At 46.5% G+C, this 15,618-nt stretch overlaps 1 protein-coding gene across 1 annotated transcript in view; it reads right to left on the minus strand.

Moving 5' to 3' along the window:
- The window catches only part of LOC146796866 (extracellular calcium-sensing receptor-like), a 187,200-nt gene that overhangs the window by 39,765 nt on the left and 131,817 nt on the right, over positions 1-15,618 (minus strand). The window lies entirely within an intron of this gene.

Below are 15,618 nucleotides of genomic sequence, written 5' to 3' on the forward strand. Positions count from 1 at the left end.
ACCCAAGCTGAAGGTAATGGCAGCCCTACATTTTCTTGCCACGGGTACCTTTCAAAATACCATAGCTCATGTTGGTGGCATGTCCCAGAGCATGTTCTGCCGTGTGCTGCATGATTTCTTAGAGGCCATGTTGCTTCACCTGGATGAGTTCATCCATTTCCCAACCCCTGAAATGTTGACTGGTGTCAAGCATGGATTCTATGCCCTGGGAGGGATGCCCCATGTCATTGGGTCCATAGATGGGACACATGTGGCTTTGGTACCACCACAGGCACAGGAGGTAGCTTACAGGAATCGCAAACACTACCACTCCATCAATGCCCTTGTGGTGTGTCTGTCCAACATGGTGATTTCACATGTCTGTGCTCGTTTTCCAGGATCAGCACACGATGCCTACATCATGAGGCGTAGCAGGGTGCCTGAAATGGTGACGCAGCTGCGCAACGAACGAGCATGTGTTGTTGGTGGGTACACTCTGTCTGTCCCGTATATTGCGTAGACTTCCAGCACAACCGCTTCTCCTGTCCTACTTATGTCCATGTGGTTTCCATGTAGGGGACGCTGGCTATCCCAACATGCCATGGCTGATCACACCTCTCCGCAACCCCATCACGCCGGCCCAGCTCCGCTACAACACCGCCCATGGCCGGACAAGGCGAGTGATCGAGAGGACATTTGGCCTCCTGAAGAGCCGATTCCGGTGCCTCCACAAGACCGGTGGCGCCCTCCCATATGCCCCGGCGAAGGTCTGCAAAATCTTCATGGTCTGCTGCATGCTGCACAACATGGCAGTTGAGAAAGATGTGCCACTCATCCTGGATCATGATGATCAGGACCATCCACCCGTGGAGGACCAAGGTCTTGGCAATGGGGCTAGAGATGTGGAGGATGTGGTTCCGCAAGAGGACATCCGGACTCGGCTCATACGCGACTTCTTTGCTTAGTGGTGAGTACCAGTGTCTGTGTGTGCACGCATTGGTCCCCGTGTGGCATGTGTTGCGATGTGTGTGTCCATCTGCATGTATGCCACATGATTCAGAGGTGTGTGTGGATGTGTCACTGGAGTGATGGTGCCAGTGATGAGTGTATTTCCCCAGTCATAATTGTGACATGGCATGTTGTCATCCTTACATGTGTCGAGTACATGCACATGCAAGTGTCTGTGCTTTTTGAGGCTGACTTCTTGTGTGTCTCTCATCCCCAGGTACTTGCGCATGCCGTCTGCTGGTTGCATTGTTGTGGCACTGCTATTCCTCATGGACACGTCATCGTGTGCTGACTCAGCATTACACGCACGGACAAGTTTGGAAGTCTCCTTAGGGTAAGGGATGCATCAGGGGTGTATTGGGTGTGGCTGTTCTTTCGGATGTGTGCACACTGCCCCTGTCGATGTGTGGTTCCTCTGCAGACATGTCGCATCACCATGGTACACATTACATGCAGCTGGGTACACCTGAATAGATGGTGGGCCTTGTTGACAGTCATCAGTGATGGGATTGTGGAATGTGATGATGGCATCAATGTGTGTTACACTGCCCTCGGACACATACGGTTTGCATTGGCTTGACATGGTGTGGGACTTCCACATCAGTGGATCAATGGTGTATGGCAGCCTCTCCGTGAGCAGCAGGGGGTGTTTAGCTGTTAGCCGACACTTGTGTGCCAGTTCCATGGCTATCACGCATTTGTGCTGCAGAAGGGGGGTGTCAGTGTTGGACCCACATGTTACTCCACATGACCCGTTCATGTGTACTCCGAGTTGCCTCTGCAATCCAGAATACATGACTAATAAAGGTGTCCCTATGCCTCCAAGGTGCCTCTTCTCAGTCAATGCTGGTGTGTTGCCATGGGGCATCCGGCATGTCTGGCATGGTTTTCCGTGATAGTGGCTATGTGCCTATGTGTAGAGTAGCAAGATCCAAGCTGTTTGTGTGGGATTGGACTGTGTATTGTGCATGATGTCCATGACTGTGTGGGTATTGTGACATGTGCCATCCCCATGCATCCAACGTTGGCCAGGCCACCATTCTCTGCATCCACCTGACTCAAGCTTGCAGGACATGGTTCTGCCACCTGTCCACACATACCTGGGTGCCCCGCAGGACACTCCACATGATCCCTGACCTCTGCGCATGGCTGTCGCTGTACTCAATATGTCTGTCGGCACGGTTGTGCGGCCACCCCATCAGCTGGTTGGGCCCATCACGGGTGTGTATGTTGCTCCATGTCTGTCTTGCCTAATACAATGTGACCCATGTGTGTCCTGTGCCAGACTCAGGCCCCAGGGTGTGGATGGTTGAAGTCAAACGGGAACTCAGGCATGGTTAGAATTTACAAGACACATGTACGGTAATAATGCAATAAGTAGGCATCTTCTCTTCATGGTGTGACTTTTTATTTTGGTTGGGGTAGGGGGGGTTTGACATGAGGGGCTTTGCGGGTGTGTGGAATCCAAAGTTCACTAGGGGAGTTGGTGTCCTTGCCATTGTAAATCCTCAGAGTCCATGCCACAGTCTTTGTCAACATTGGTCAGACAGTGACCAGCAAGTCCATGTGGCAGAGAATGTCTTTTGCTGCTGTGCTGCTGTTGCTCCAGTGGGCCAGGTGCCAGGCCAGGTGTCCTGGGAGATGGTGCTGTTGCGCCGACCCTCACGGTCTTTTCCGTGGACGACCCGCCCTCCTGCGGGGACCCTCAGAAGCAGGCCGTGACGAGGTTTGGGATGCTCCGTCGGATGTCTCCTCCTCCTCCTCCTGATCCCTCCCTGTGGGTGGTGATGTTCTACGCCTGCTGGCACAGGGAGGGTTGCCCATGTTGTCGGCCATCCGACGGAGTGTACTGTGAATTCCCGTGAACACCGTCACGAGCTCAGCCTGTCTGTCCTCCATCCGCCGTTGGTGTCGCAGTAGACAGGCATGTTGCTCCGCATGTTGCTGGGCCTGCTGGGTCTTGATCTCATTGAGGGTCCCCTTCATCTCATTGAGTGTGGACACAACCTGGGCCATGCCCGTGGTGTCCTGCCGGTATGTGTCCAGGATGTTACGGACATGGGAATATACCGGTTCCCCAGCCAACAGGTCAGGCTCGCGCCTCCGCCGTCCTCCACTCTCACCACCCCTGCCCACTTGCACCTGGCCTGCCCTTGTGGGCACATCGGGTCTCCGGGACCCCTGAGGGGTGGCATTGGCGTCGTCGCCTGCCTCCTCCTGGGTGCCCGGGACACCGTGTCCATCCTGGCCAGCCTGGCTGCATTGTGGTGTTGGGGCAGGGATCCTGGGTTTCTCCTGGGATGTGGCAGGAGTGGGGGTGGTGGTTGGCCCAGTTGTACCTGACGCTGGTGCTGCAGGTGGTTGGACACCAGAGGGGCCAGGTTGGTCGGGGTCGGGTTCGTCCACAGAGTGGTGAGATTTGTCGCTGGCGGTGGCTCCGTCATCCCGCCGAGCCGGGTCCTGTGAGTCTTCCCCCCCAGTGTTGGGGGTGATCCACGACGTTGACCTGTGTGTGAGAGAGACAATGTTAATTTTGTTCCATGCAACATCCATGTTTCATTGGTTTCTGAGTTGGCACATGTCCTCTGGGAATTTGGATATGTCTTGCATTCCACTCACAGTGCACTTGTACATGGGTAGGTCCCTTGGCCACAGCTTTTGCGACTTTACCTATGTGTGGCACAGTCTTACTTGCTGCGTCAATTGTGACTGCAGTCAGCAGTGGAGTGGGCAGGTGTGGCGAGCCATGCATTGGCGCCTTCCGTGTTGCACTGTACGTGGGCACATGGAGTGGTTCCACACACTTAGATAATGCAGGTAGCTGTCGTTGTGCTCGTGCACAGGTTGTGACATGGCCCTGTGTTTAGCCATGGAGAAGAGGGGGGGTTCTGGCACTGGCCACCCTTGTCTACATGCACGCAGTCCACCTGTGACGAGCAGACATTCCCACACCCCCAAGGCTGATTTGCTCTCCATGTGTGTCCCTTTCTCGCTCCCTCTCTGTCCCCCTCTCCCTCCCTCTGTGTGTTGGCCTCCTCCCTCTGTCCGTCTCCCTGTGTCTCCCTCTCTCTCTGTCCCCCTCTCCCTCCCTCTGTGTGTCGGCCTCCTCCCTCTGTCCGTCTCCCTGTGTCTCCCTCCCTCTCTGTCCCCCTCTCCCTCCCTCTGTGTGTCAGCCTCCTTCCTCTGTCCGTCTCCCTGTGTCTCCCTCCCTCTCTGTCCCCCTCTCCCTCCCTCCGTGTGTCAGCCTCCTCCCTCTGTCCGTCTCCCTCTGTCTCCCTTTCTCCCTCCCTCTGTCAATCTCCTCCCTCTGTCCGTCTCCCTCTGTCTCCCTTTCTCCCTCCCTCTGTCACCCTCCTCCCTCCCTCTGTCTGTCTCCCTGTGTCCACCTCTGTCTCCCTCCCTCTCTGTCCCCCTCTCCCTCCCTCTGTGTGTCACCCTCTGTCACCTCAGCCCAGCTTCCTGGGCACACATTGTTAGCAGATCTTGGAATGGCCCTTGGATTGTTGATGTGAGTTTGTTTCTGATCTCCAGGCACCCATTGGGTGTAGTGTGTGTGTCTGCACTGCTGCTGTGGTGGTGTGTGCTGCCACTCTTTCACAGTGTTGGCTGTTCATTAGCTGCTGTCATGTGCAAGAACGAGCCGTCACCCCCATGTGTTGATGCAAGGCGTCCGCCATTTGCTGGCGGGTCTTTCCTGTGTGGGGACACACTGTTTGTCTGGCTGTGACCTAGGCCATATGGCCAGAGGGCATTGTTGTCTGCTTCTCATTTGCACTATGTGATTTTTTGGGCCCACACTCCCGCCATCTGGCTTACCGTGTCATGTGTTGGTGTTTTCTGTGGCCTGTGACTTGACATTGTCCAGCTGGGTGCATGGGGCATGGTGGCGCCAGTGGCATGTGCGTGTTCATGGAGTGTGGTTGAGTCATGCGATAGCTTGGGGTGGTTGCGTGCCTGTTTGTGAGTTTGGTTGTGGATGACGTTCCCCCCATGTGAGGTGAGTTGTTTGTGTACTCACCCGGGTCTCGGAGTCCTTCTAATCCGTCCACTGCCACCACCGGCAGTATGGCCATCACCCTCTCCTCCCAGGGATGGTATTCTACGCATCTGCGGGGCGGCCCTCCTCCAGTGGCGATGGCCTGGTTGTGTTTGTCCGTCATTTTGGCTCGGACCCTCCTCCGCAGATCGTACCACCTGGCTTGGCATTCATGCCTGGTCCTTCTGGTGTCCGCAACAGCATTCACAGCATCAACGATGGTCTGCCACATGGATGTTTTTTCTGAAATGCTGGTCTGTCTGACCAATGTTCCAAAGAGGTGTGGCTCAACTCTGAGGATTTCATCGACAAGGACCTCTAACTCTCGGCTAGTGAACTTTGGATTCTTGTTAGTGGGCATGGTGAGGGGTGTTTGTGTGGATGGTGGGGGCGGTGTGGATGGTTGTGGGTGTGTGGGTGTGGTTGTTTGGGTGTGTGTGTGAATGTGATGTGGGGGTGTTTGTGAAGGTGTGTGTGTGAAGGTGTGAAAGTGTAAGGTGTGGTGAAGCTTCTAGTATGGTGCTGTAGGTTGTCTGTGGGGTCTGGCAGCAGTGAGTCTGTTGCAAAGGCTCATGGTTTGTGTGTGTGGGCCCTTTTTATTGGTCCATTGGTGGGTGTGGCTGTGTTTGAACTTTGGGTGGGTGTGTTATAAGGAGTGGTTGTGTTTTGGGCCTCTGTTTTGGATTTTGGCAGTTGCAGGTCAGTGATTGTGTTGTTTTTGAGCTTGTTGGACATGTTTAGTGGCTTTGTGCCATTCGAATGGTGTATTCTTGTGTTGTTTTGCTTTGTCCTGGTTGTGTACATGCGTTTTTAACGTGTGTACGGTGTGTACTTCGGGCATTTTGTTGTACAGTGCTGTCCTTGTGTCTGGCTTGCTATGACTCGTACATGAGCGATGTTGTGTGAAGGTGCTGGTGTTGGGGCCTGGGGTACGCTCCATACGTCCGCGGGTGAGGGTACGGTTCGTACATACAGGGGGGTACGACACGTACACGGGTGGGGGTACGACTCGAACGTACACGGGTGTACATGCACGGGGGGTGCGACTCGAACGTACACGGGTGTACATACACGGGTAGTACGACACTTACACGGGTATACATACACAGGTGGGGGTACGACTCGGACGTACACGGGTGTACATACACGGGGGTACGACACGTACACGGATGTACATACACGGGTGGGGGTACGACTCGAACGTACATGGGTGTACATACACGGGGGTGCGACACGTACACGGGTGTACATACATGGGTGGGGGTACGACTCGAACGTACATGGGTGTACATACACGGGGGTACGACACGTACACGTGTGTACATACACGGGGGGTACGACTCGGACGTACACGGGTGTACATACACGGGGGGTACGACTCGAACGTACACGGGTGTACATACACGGGTGGGGGTACGACACGTACAAGGGTGTACATACACGGGTGGGTACGACACGTACACGGGTGTACATACACGGGTGGGGGTACGACACGTACACGGGTGTACATACACGGGTGGGTACGACTCAAACATACACGGGTGTACATACACGGGTGGGGGTATGACACGTACACGGATGTACATACACGGGTGGGGGTACGACTCGAACGTACACGGGTGTACATACACGGGGGTGCGACATGTACACGGGTGTACATACACGGGTGGGGGTACGACACGTACACGGGTGTACATACACGGGGGTACGACTCGAACGTACACGGGTGTACATACACGGGTGGGGGTACGACTCGAACGTACACGGGTGTACATACACGGGTGGGGGTACGACTCGAACGTACACGGGTGTACATACACGGGGGTGCGACACGTACACGGGTGTACATACACGGGTGGGGGTACGACACGTACACGGGTGTACATACATGGGGGTACGACTCGAACGTACACGGGTGTACATACACGGGTGGGGGTACGACTCGAACGTACATGGGTGTACATACACGGGTGGGGGTACGACTCGAACGTACATGGGTGTACATACACGGGGGGTGCGACACGTACACGGGTATACATACACGGGTGGGGGTACGACATGTACACGGGTGTACATACACGGGGGGTATGACTCGAATGTACACGGGTGTACATACACGGGTGGGGGTACGACTCGAACATACGGGGGCTGGGGGGGTGTTGGGCGCGTATGTGGGCACATGTCACCATGGTTGCTATGGGAGTTCGGTGCGGATGGTGTTTTTTCCATACGGTTGTAACATCGGAAGCACGGGATGGATCTTGATTCCGCGGTCGGACTTCACTTTTCACATTTATACGGGGACGTGTCGGACACGTTTTCTGACCCGAGGACGTGTGGGGAATTATTCCCAATGCGATTCATATGGTCTTTTTCCCATGCGAATCGTAATTGGCAGTTTGTACGGCACTTGTACGATTCGTACGGTAAAAAGACCGGATACGAGTCGTACGGCCCATTTTTTTACCGGATCGTGATCGGCACCAAAGTGTTGGATAGCGGAGGGGTAAAAATTACTATTCCCACTCCAGTGACAGCAACAGTAGGGAAAGTGTTGGCTAGCGGAGGGGCAAAAATTACTATTCCCACTGCAAAGAGTGCACCAGTAGAGAAAGTGTTGGATAGTAGAGGGGCAAATATTACTATTCCCACTCCACTGAGTACAATAGTAGGGAAAGTGTTGGATAGCGGAGAGTAAAAATTACTATTCAAAGTCCAGTGAGTGCAACAGTAGGGAAACTGTTGGATAGCGGAGAGGTAAAAATTACATTTCCCATGCCAGTGAGAGCAACAGTAGGGAAAGTGTTGAATAGCAGAGGAGTAAACATTACTATTCCCACTCCACTGAGTGCAACAGTAGGATAAGTGTTGGATAGTGGAGGGGTAAAATTTACTATCCCCACTCCAGTGAGTGCAACAGTAGACAAAGTGTTGGATAGCGAAGGGGTAAACATTATTATTCTCTCTCCAGTGAGTGCAACAGTAGGGAAAGTGTTGGATAGCAGAGAGGCAAAAATTACTAATCACACTCCAACAGTTAAAAATATATATATATATATATATATATATATTAAATATAGAAAATGTTTTCGAAAAATATATAAATAATTGAAAATAATTACATATAACAAATATCTACAAATATTATATAAAATAAAATATTAAATACATGTTTTAAAAATAATTTTTTTCAACTACAAAATATTTACAAACAAAAACATTAATTAATACATAAATGTATTTATTTTATTTTCTACCTTATAACACCACACCAATAACAACACACTTCAACATTTTAAAATACATTTTCTTCCATATTTATCATAATTCATAATCAATTAAAAAATATTATTAATAAAAACAACTAATATACATTAATTAACTACACACACTTTAACACTATTATGTCCACCTCAAACACCTGAATTAAACTATCAAAAAATAAAACACAATTGAATGTTATTTTTAAATTATAAACTATTACTATAAACAACTAATTATAATGTAATTAAAATGTACGTAATACCAAATTAACAACTATATAATAATTAGTTAAACACAAATTACTTCCCACCCTTTACCCCTATAAACCCCAAAACACACACACAAAATTAATTACACAATTACCATAATTAATTACCAATATATTAATTATAATTATTTAACAACTAAGGGGCCTATTAGGATGGCGACCGCCCTAGCAGCGCAGGGACCAGCCGCAAGTGGTGCGGCGGTCCCACACTGGCAATTAGGATGCTCACAGCACCGCCCACCACAATGCAGGGAATGCACGTCGTGGTGCCTGCCACTTTGTCCATGCCAATGCAGGGGGGTATGGTACCCCTCATGTGCACCCCTACCTCCCAACTACCTGGGGGCCTGCTAAAGGCCCCCATAGGCAAAGACCACATGCCTTTCCATGGCAGCAACACCGCCATGGAAAGGCACATCTCCGCCTGCATGCTAATATGGATGGCGGTGTCTTGCAGACACCGCCACCATGTTAGACCCCTTTTCTGCCCAGTCTCCTGTGAGACCGGCGGAAAACCGGCGGACGGTCTTTCCGTCCGCCGGGGTCCCCCCGCCATCATGATATGGCTGGGGCGAAATGGGAGGCGGGAGTGGACGATAATGGCGGGCTGATCGCCACCGCCATATGGGCGGTGGCGATCCGCCCACCTTTATAATAGACCCCTAAGTATAAATTCATCAATTAAAAATAAATTACGTCCCTCCCTTTACATCTATAAACATCAAAACACACACCTAAAATTGATTACACAATGACCATAATTAGTTACCAATTAATTATTATTAATCAACAAGCAATTATTAATTCATTAATAATATATTACTGTACATATTTAACACAAAAACATCTCAATGAAACAGATATTAATAAATAAAAAATAATCAATTAATTTAATATCATTAAAATAAATTACTTACCACCCTATTCCCCTGTAAACCCTCAACCCTCTAAAATTAATTACATTAATAATAAAATCGATATTTTTGGCAACTATATTTTTGCAAACCATATTAAACACTTTGATATTTTTAAAATCGATATTACTAACCTAAAGTCGATATTCTTGACCACAATATTCTTGCTGTCGATATTTCTGAGCCACGATATTTATGTCTCGATGTTTGTACAACTCGATATTTTAAACTCGATATTCTGTCTGCACACTGGCATAAGGGAGAGTAGAAGTGAAATATGTGGATATAAGAAAATTAGATGAGTAATATTCCTATTAGTGGGAAAGAAAGCCACTGTAATTTCTTCCACAGTACTGAAGTTAATCTTTCAACCGCCCCCCAAGCTTTCCACATCATTCACATGACTCCCCATTCCACTTTTCTGACCCTGTTCTCTGAGGGAATGATATTTATTGCACTTTACCTATTGGCTGCTGTTGTAGGGGAGAGGATGTGGCTAAGGGCTGGAGCGGTCGACCTCAAAGCTGGGGAACCGGGGTCGAGTCTCGGCAGGGACGATCAACATCGTGTGATTCTGAGCAAATCACTTAACCTTCCTGTGCCTAACAAAATACATGTGTCTATCTGTAACGCAACTGGTGCTCATGTAAAGGCTTGGATACCCTTGGGTCGAGTTTGCGCTATATAAAACAAAAAAAAACTGGGAAATCCGTTGAGGGGAAAATTGATTTTTACAACCCTCATGGTACTCCCACAGATATTACTGATGAAAGAATGAGGTTACAGCAAAGCTTAAAACATGCTCTTGGTGTATTCTTCTCTTATTGGACTAAGTAACGACTGCTCAGTTGTACACCTGTTCCTACCTAAGCACACACAGTCAGCTGTTCTACATCAGAAAAGGCAATGAAGGGAAGGCTGAACATAAAATAATGTTTAGCCTCTTCAAATATTTGGTGATGATGTTCAATTTGGGTAATGCCTCATGAGCTTTTAGGAATGTTATCAATGACAACGTTCTGGACAACAATGAGGATTTACTATAATGTACAATGGTGATAAATTGCTTTACTCCAAGTCTGATACTAGCACCTCGAATGTCACAGTTGTAGTGTATCAAGTGTAAGTACATTGTTTGTCTGCAAAAGTGAGACAAAATGAATGTCGAAGAGTACATTTCCTGAGTTTTGGGTTAAATTCTCATGATCTACAAATGGATCCAAAAAATGAAGTATGAGGACAAGAATAGACCACAGTGTTTATAGGATTGCTGATTGCAATTGACGCTTCTTCGCAAGTTTCTTTAAGACTGTTTCTAACATCACAAAGCTATTCCATGCAAGAATGGTTTTCTCTTGGAATACAGAAACAGATGAGATAGTCATCTTTCTGACACAATTTTCATCAGTGCGAATATACCGACATCACTCACCCTCTCATCATGGAAGCTAACCCACTTCTTCTTGCAGCACTACCAAAAACTAATAGATTCAGAGAATGTATGGACTTTCAGCTATCAAATCAGTCCTGGATGAATGGAGGTACTGTTGGGTGATACCTAACATCTAAGTACTGTGTACGCTGATCATGATAACTTAGAGTATTCAAAATATGGAATAGGCCTAACCATTTAAAACTGAAATTGGCTTTGTGGTTCACAAGCCATGATTTGTTTGCATCACTTTCTGGGCTGGGCCATGCTGTTTGAACAGCATCAGGGCTTCTGATAGCAAAGATAACCACACTGAAGAAGACAATTTACACAGCTGTTGAAAGGCAAATTTATAAATGTCCCAATGTTGCCTTTTTTTAAAAACAGTGAGGCACAACAAATCTTCAGGCAGTTCTGTGGAAAAGGATATGTACATAGTCAATTTACTAATGGCTACCACTTCTACCAAGGACAGTTATTCGTCCCAACCTGAAGGGTGCTTTGATTGTTCACTAGAGTAGTCTTGTTGGCCATCCTGTGGGGAAACAACCTGAGCTGTAGACCACAATTTTATCCAAATAGGTGACATTGAAGTTTCTCAATCCTGTCTGGACCTGCTGAGTTACTGTAAGGTTCATGGACATTCCACGATTACCTAGACACTAAGTCAAAAAGGGTCAATTAGCTTATCAGCACCCGGCATCTGATGTTTTGTGGTGCCATTAAGATTTGAGGGTTGAATGAGTCAGGGTTTGGACATTTCCACTTGATGCTGGCCTAGACCCAATTTGACAACTTGTAGACAAGTTGTTAATAGTATCAACATTATGGATAAATCATCAAAACCTACAGAGATTCTTGGAATCACACGCAGCTCTTTTTTCCAGCAGCTGTATTAGAAGACTTAAAAACACATGATTAAAAACCACTAATAATTGCTTACGAGAAATAATTAAAACCATCAATAAGTAACCACATGACTATGTCAGTATGTGGAAAGCTATTTCTTTAAGACACTGCATACACTTAAATCAGTAAAAAATAGAAAACCTATATAAAGTTCAATTGCCTTAGTGCAGGAAAAGTCGATATGTTCATCATGAAATCAGCAAACCGGACCTGCCAACTCACAAGGTGCCAGCATGACCTACATGGCATCAGCTCCCTTCACACAGTCATTCAGTGAAGAGCCAATGTCACACAGTGGAGGGAAGGTGAGCTAGAAAGTCCTGTGCTGAGTGGGTTTCCTGCTCAAATTTGGAGGCTCTAATAAGCCAATGTCCATTAATGGATGTAAAAACACCCTTGGACTTTGGCGACAGCCTCAGCAACCTTTGTTATCTATCTTTGGCCGACTGCCTTTAGAGGTAAGTGCATTGCCTAGGCTTATTTAGGATTTACAACGCCCCACAAGTCTTGTGACCTTGCATGACTTGTAAAGTAATGTAATGTAATGCAGCAACTTGCACTGAAATGAGTTACATTTCTTAGTGGTAGTCTTTACATGGGTAGGGTATCGGCATTCCTGTGTATCCACCCATAGATTTCATGCAATTCCAGATCTACTAAGGTTTATAAAGCTGGAATTGCATGAAATTGAGGCGTCTACCACAGAAAGACGGAGTGACGAGAAATATGTATATTTCGCCCCATTACTTCCTCTTTCGATGCATGATGCATTCTGCATTGGTGTCCGAAGCTTGAATTCTGCTTGGATAAGTTACACAAGATAGTATGAGAATTTACATGGTCTTTGAGCCATGATTGTAGAGATTGGAATCACCATTTGAAGAAGTACACATCCATAAAGATGAAAAATGGCAAAATGATATTATGATGTATGGAAGATTCATTGATGGTATTTTCCTGTTATAGAATGCGAATATGAACGTCCTGGAAGAAAGAATTAACATCTGAAATTCAGTTACATCATCTGTAAGAATGAAATATTAATATTTTGAATACATTATTAACCATTCGAGACTCAGGCATCACAACTAAGGTGTATAAAAATCCGACAGATACAGATAGAAACAACACACTTCATCATTCAAGTGTTCATCCAGAAGCCTTCTTGAAAAAAACATTTACCATTTTCAGTTTTTTTTGCTATTAAAGAGGATAACTTCTGATCCCTCCAAATATGAATCCATTGCAGAAAAATATCAGGAACGATTTTATAAGAGGGGATATCCATTAACAGTGATCAGAGTAGCAAAAATGTGAGAGGATGCACTACCAAAAGACACGCTACTGAAAAACTTGACTTAGAGAGAGAATACTAGATTGGTATTAAAAGGATTATTTAAAAAAATACGGGAATTACTTAAGGTGGAAGAAGATTTCAGTAGTTTGTTTAGCAATAAAACACTGGTTGCTTATTTGAGATCTAGGAACTTAAAAGAAACAGTAATGTCTCAATTTACTCTAAAACAAACCAATAGTACTATCAGGGGACAACAGCATGTGGACATTGTATCCACTGCAATAATGTGATTAAAGGGGCAGTGGTTAATCACCCCCATAAAGGACATTGTATTAAACTTCAACACAATGGTATTTTTAACACTAAAAACTGCACTTATGTCTTGAAATTTCCTTGTGGTTTATTGTGCATAGGGAATCAGAGAAGAAAATGAAAACAGATATCACAGAACACAAAGCAATTTTCAAAGATAACAAAAAAATCCACAGCGGATAATGATTTTGTTGAGCAGAAACATAACGTAACCCATTTGAGGTTCTAGATTTTGGAAAATGTATCAGAAAACCAGACATAGATATTACCAAAAAAGTCTTCAAAGGATAATCCTTCAGATTAAGACATTGGATACTTTTCACCCTAAAGGGCTGAATGAGTGCCTTAAAATGTCTTGTTATTTATTTTTAAGAACCCATCAGTTCAGATTGTTTAAAATATGTTTTTTTTTTTGTTAGCACAGTTTACTTTCGCAGGCAGATTGGAGCTCATGGTTAACCATTTATTTTTTGCAGGTTGAAATTCAGTATGAAGATTATTAGAACCATTATCAGGGGAGTTCACAATTTAGAATGTATCACATTTGTTTGAGTCATTAATGTAGATTCTAATAGTAACATGTTAGTTTCTCCGTTACAACATGGCTTCTACAGGGAATTAACTGATCATGTTACTTAAGCGCGGAATCTATTCAGGTTCAATTTCAGTTTAAGCACAGTAGCAAGTGTAATTAATTCCTTTTGAGGAAGTTTTGAGAAACGCAATATTAATTAAGTGGAGTTTCTAAACACATGACTAACAATGAGCATGTTGGATAGCTTTTGGTGCTTTAACACAGTAGCCATCAGTTCAAGGACTAAAGCACAGCCGGTCTCGCGTTCTGCGTGAATAGAGGAGAAAGCAAAAAATAGCTAGGTGATGTATATTTGGGGAAGTGGTTTAACCTATTTATGGTCATTTCGATGCACTTCCATGTCACTGTGAGGATGAACGGTAGCTGGGTCAAGCAGTGCTAACAAAGATACATAGGTTTTGTGACTGTCATGGTGAGCATTTAGTGTGATTAAACACGTAAGGCAACAGTGAAGCAGTTAGAGCTATTAAGAGCATTTGTAAGTCACTTAGTTGCCTGATTCAAACAGTGTTATCTGTGCACAATTGCGCTTAAGGTTATTGAAGGTGCATTGAAGGCGTTCATGCACAAAAGGCATGGGAGCATGATTGCCACTTGAGAATATTGATGTGATTTAGAGTTGGTGATACCATAGATTACACTCTGTGGAACTCAGGATATAAGTGAGTATTGTTTTTCTGTCATTTTCTCAGGGCATGTATTCCCATTTTCAGTTAAAGAATAAAGGCATCATTGTTGTTAGAGGCAATGTGGAAGGGGCATCTCAGTCATGACTGAGCTAAATTTGAATAATTGTGGAGAATTACCAATATAAATTAGAGAGCATGGACTCTCTTACGCAGTGCCTCAAGGTAGTCTCCTAGATAAAGAGGATCTATTTGATATGTGATAGTCACACATGAAAGGGACAAGTGCAACCTAGAGAGCACGCAAAAAGAATGAAAGAAGGGCATTCACTGACCAAATGATCTACGGAACTCATCATGCGTCATTGCAGAAGTAGACCATGTTCCCTTATTCCCAATGAGGCAGGAACTGCGGGGACTATTTATGCTTGTGGTTCTGGGTGGGAGGTACACTTGGCTCCACATCCGTCTCTGCAGCCCAAAAACCTTCTCTGTCATCTAGGGCCCTATAAGGTTTTTATTGAGCACCCCACCCTTCCAGTGGGCAAAGGCACTGTGGAGAAGAGTCATTGAAGAGGGCTGCTGCGCACTCCCTGTCTTCATGGGATAGGCACTAAGGAGACTATTTATGCTTGTGGTATGAGGGGGGCATGCTGCGCTCCTTTGCTGCCGCTCCTGTCTCTGAGGCTCAGCAATGCAAATTCTCTGTAATCCCAGTTTTGCAGAGTGAGCCTTGGTAGGGAAGTTGCAGGGGTTGTAATCTGGCTGCTCAAGCTGGTGGCTACTAACTTCTGAGGCCCCCGTCCCTACCACGTCACGTCTCTCCATTGATCATCAGGTAGGGGAGAGAGTGGCCCAGCAGGGATGTCTGAGCATCTCACGCCACTACTGTTGACTCCACAGAGGCAGCCAATGAGGCCTTTGACATTGCCTCTCACCAGCTGGCTCCCAGTGGACAGGATCCTGGAAGACCCCAGC

This window comes from Triturus cristatus, chromosome 10 (assembly GCF_964204655.1).
Source record: "Triturus cristatus chromosome 10, aTriCri1.1, whole genome shotgun sequence".
Taxonomy (NCBI): domain Eukaryota; kingdom Metazoa; phylum Chordata; class Amphibia; order Caudata; family Salamandridae; genus Triturus; species Triturus cristatus.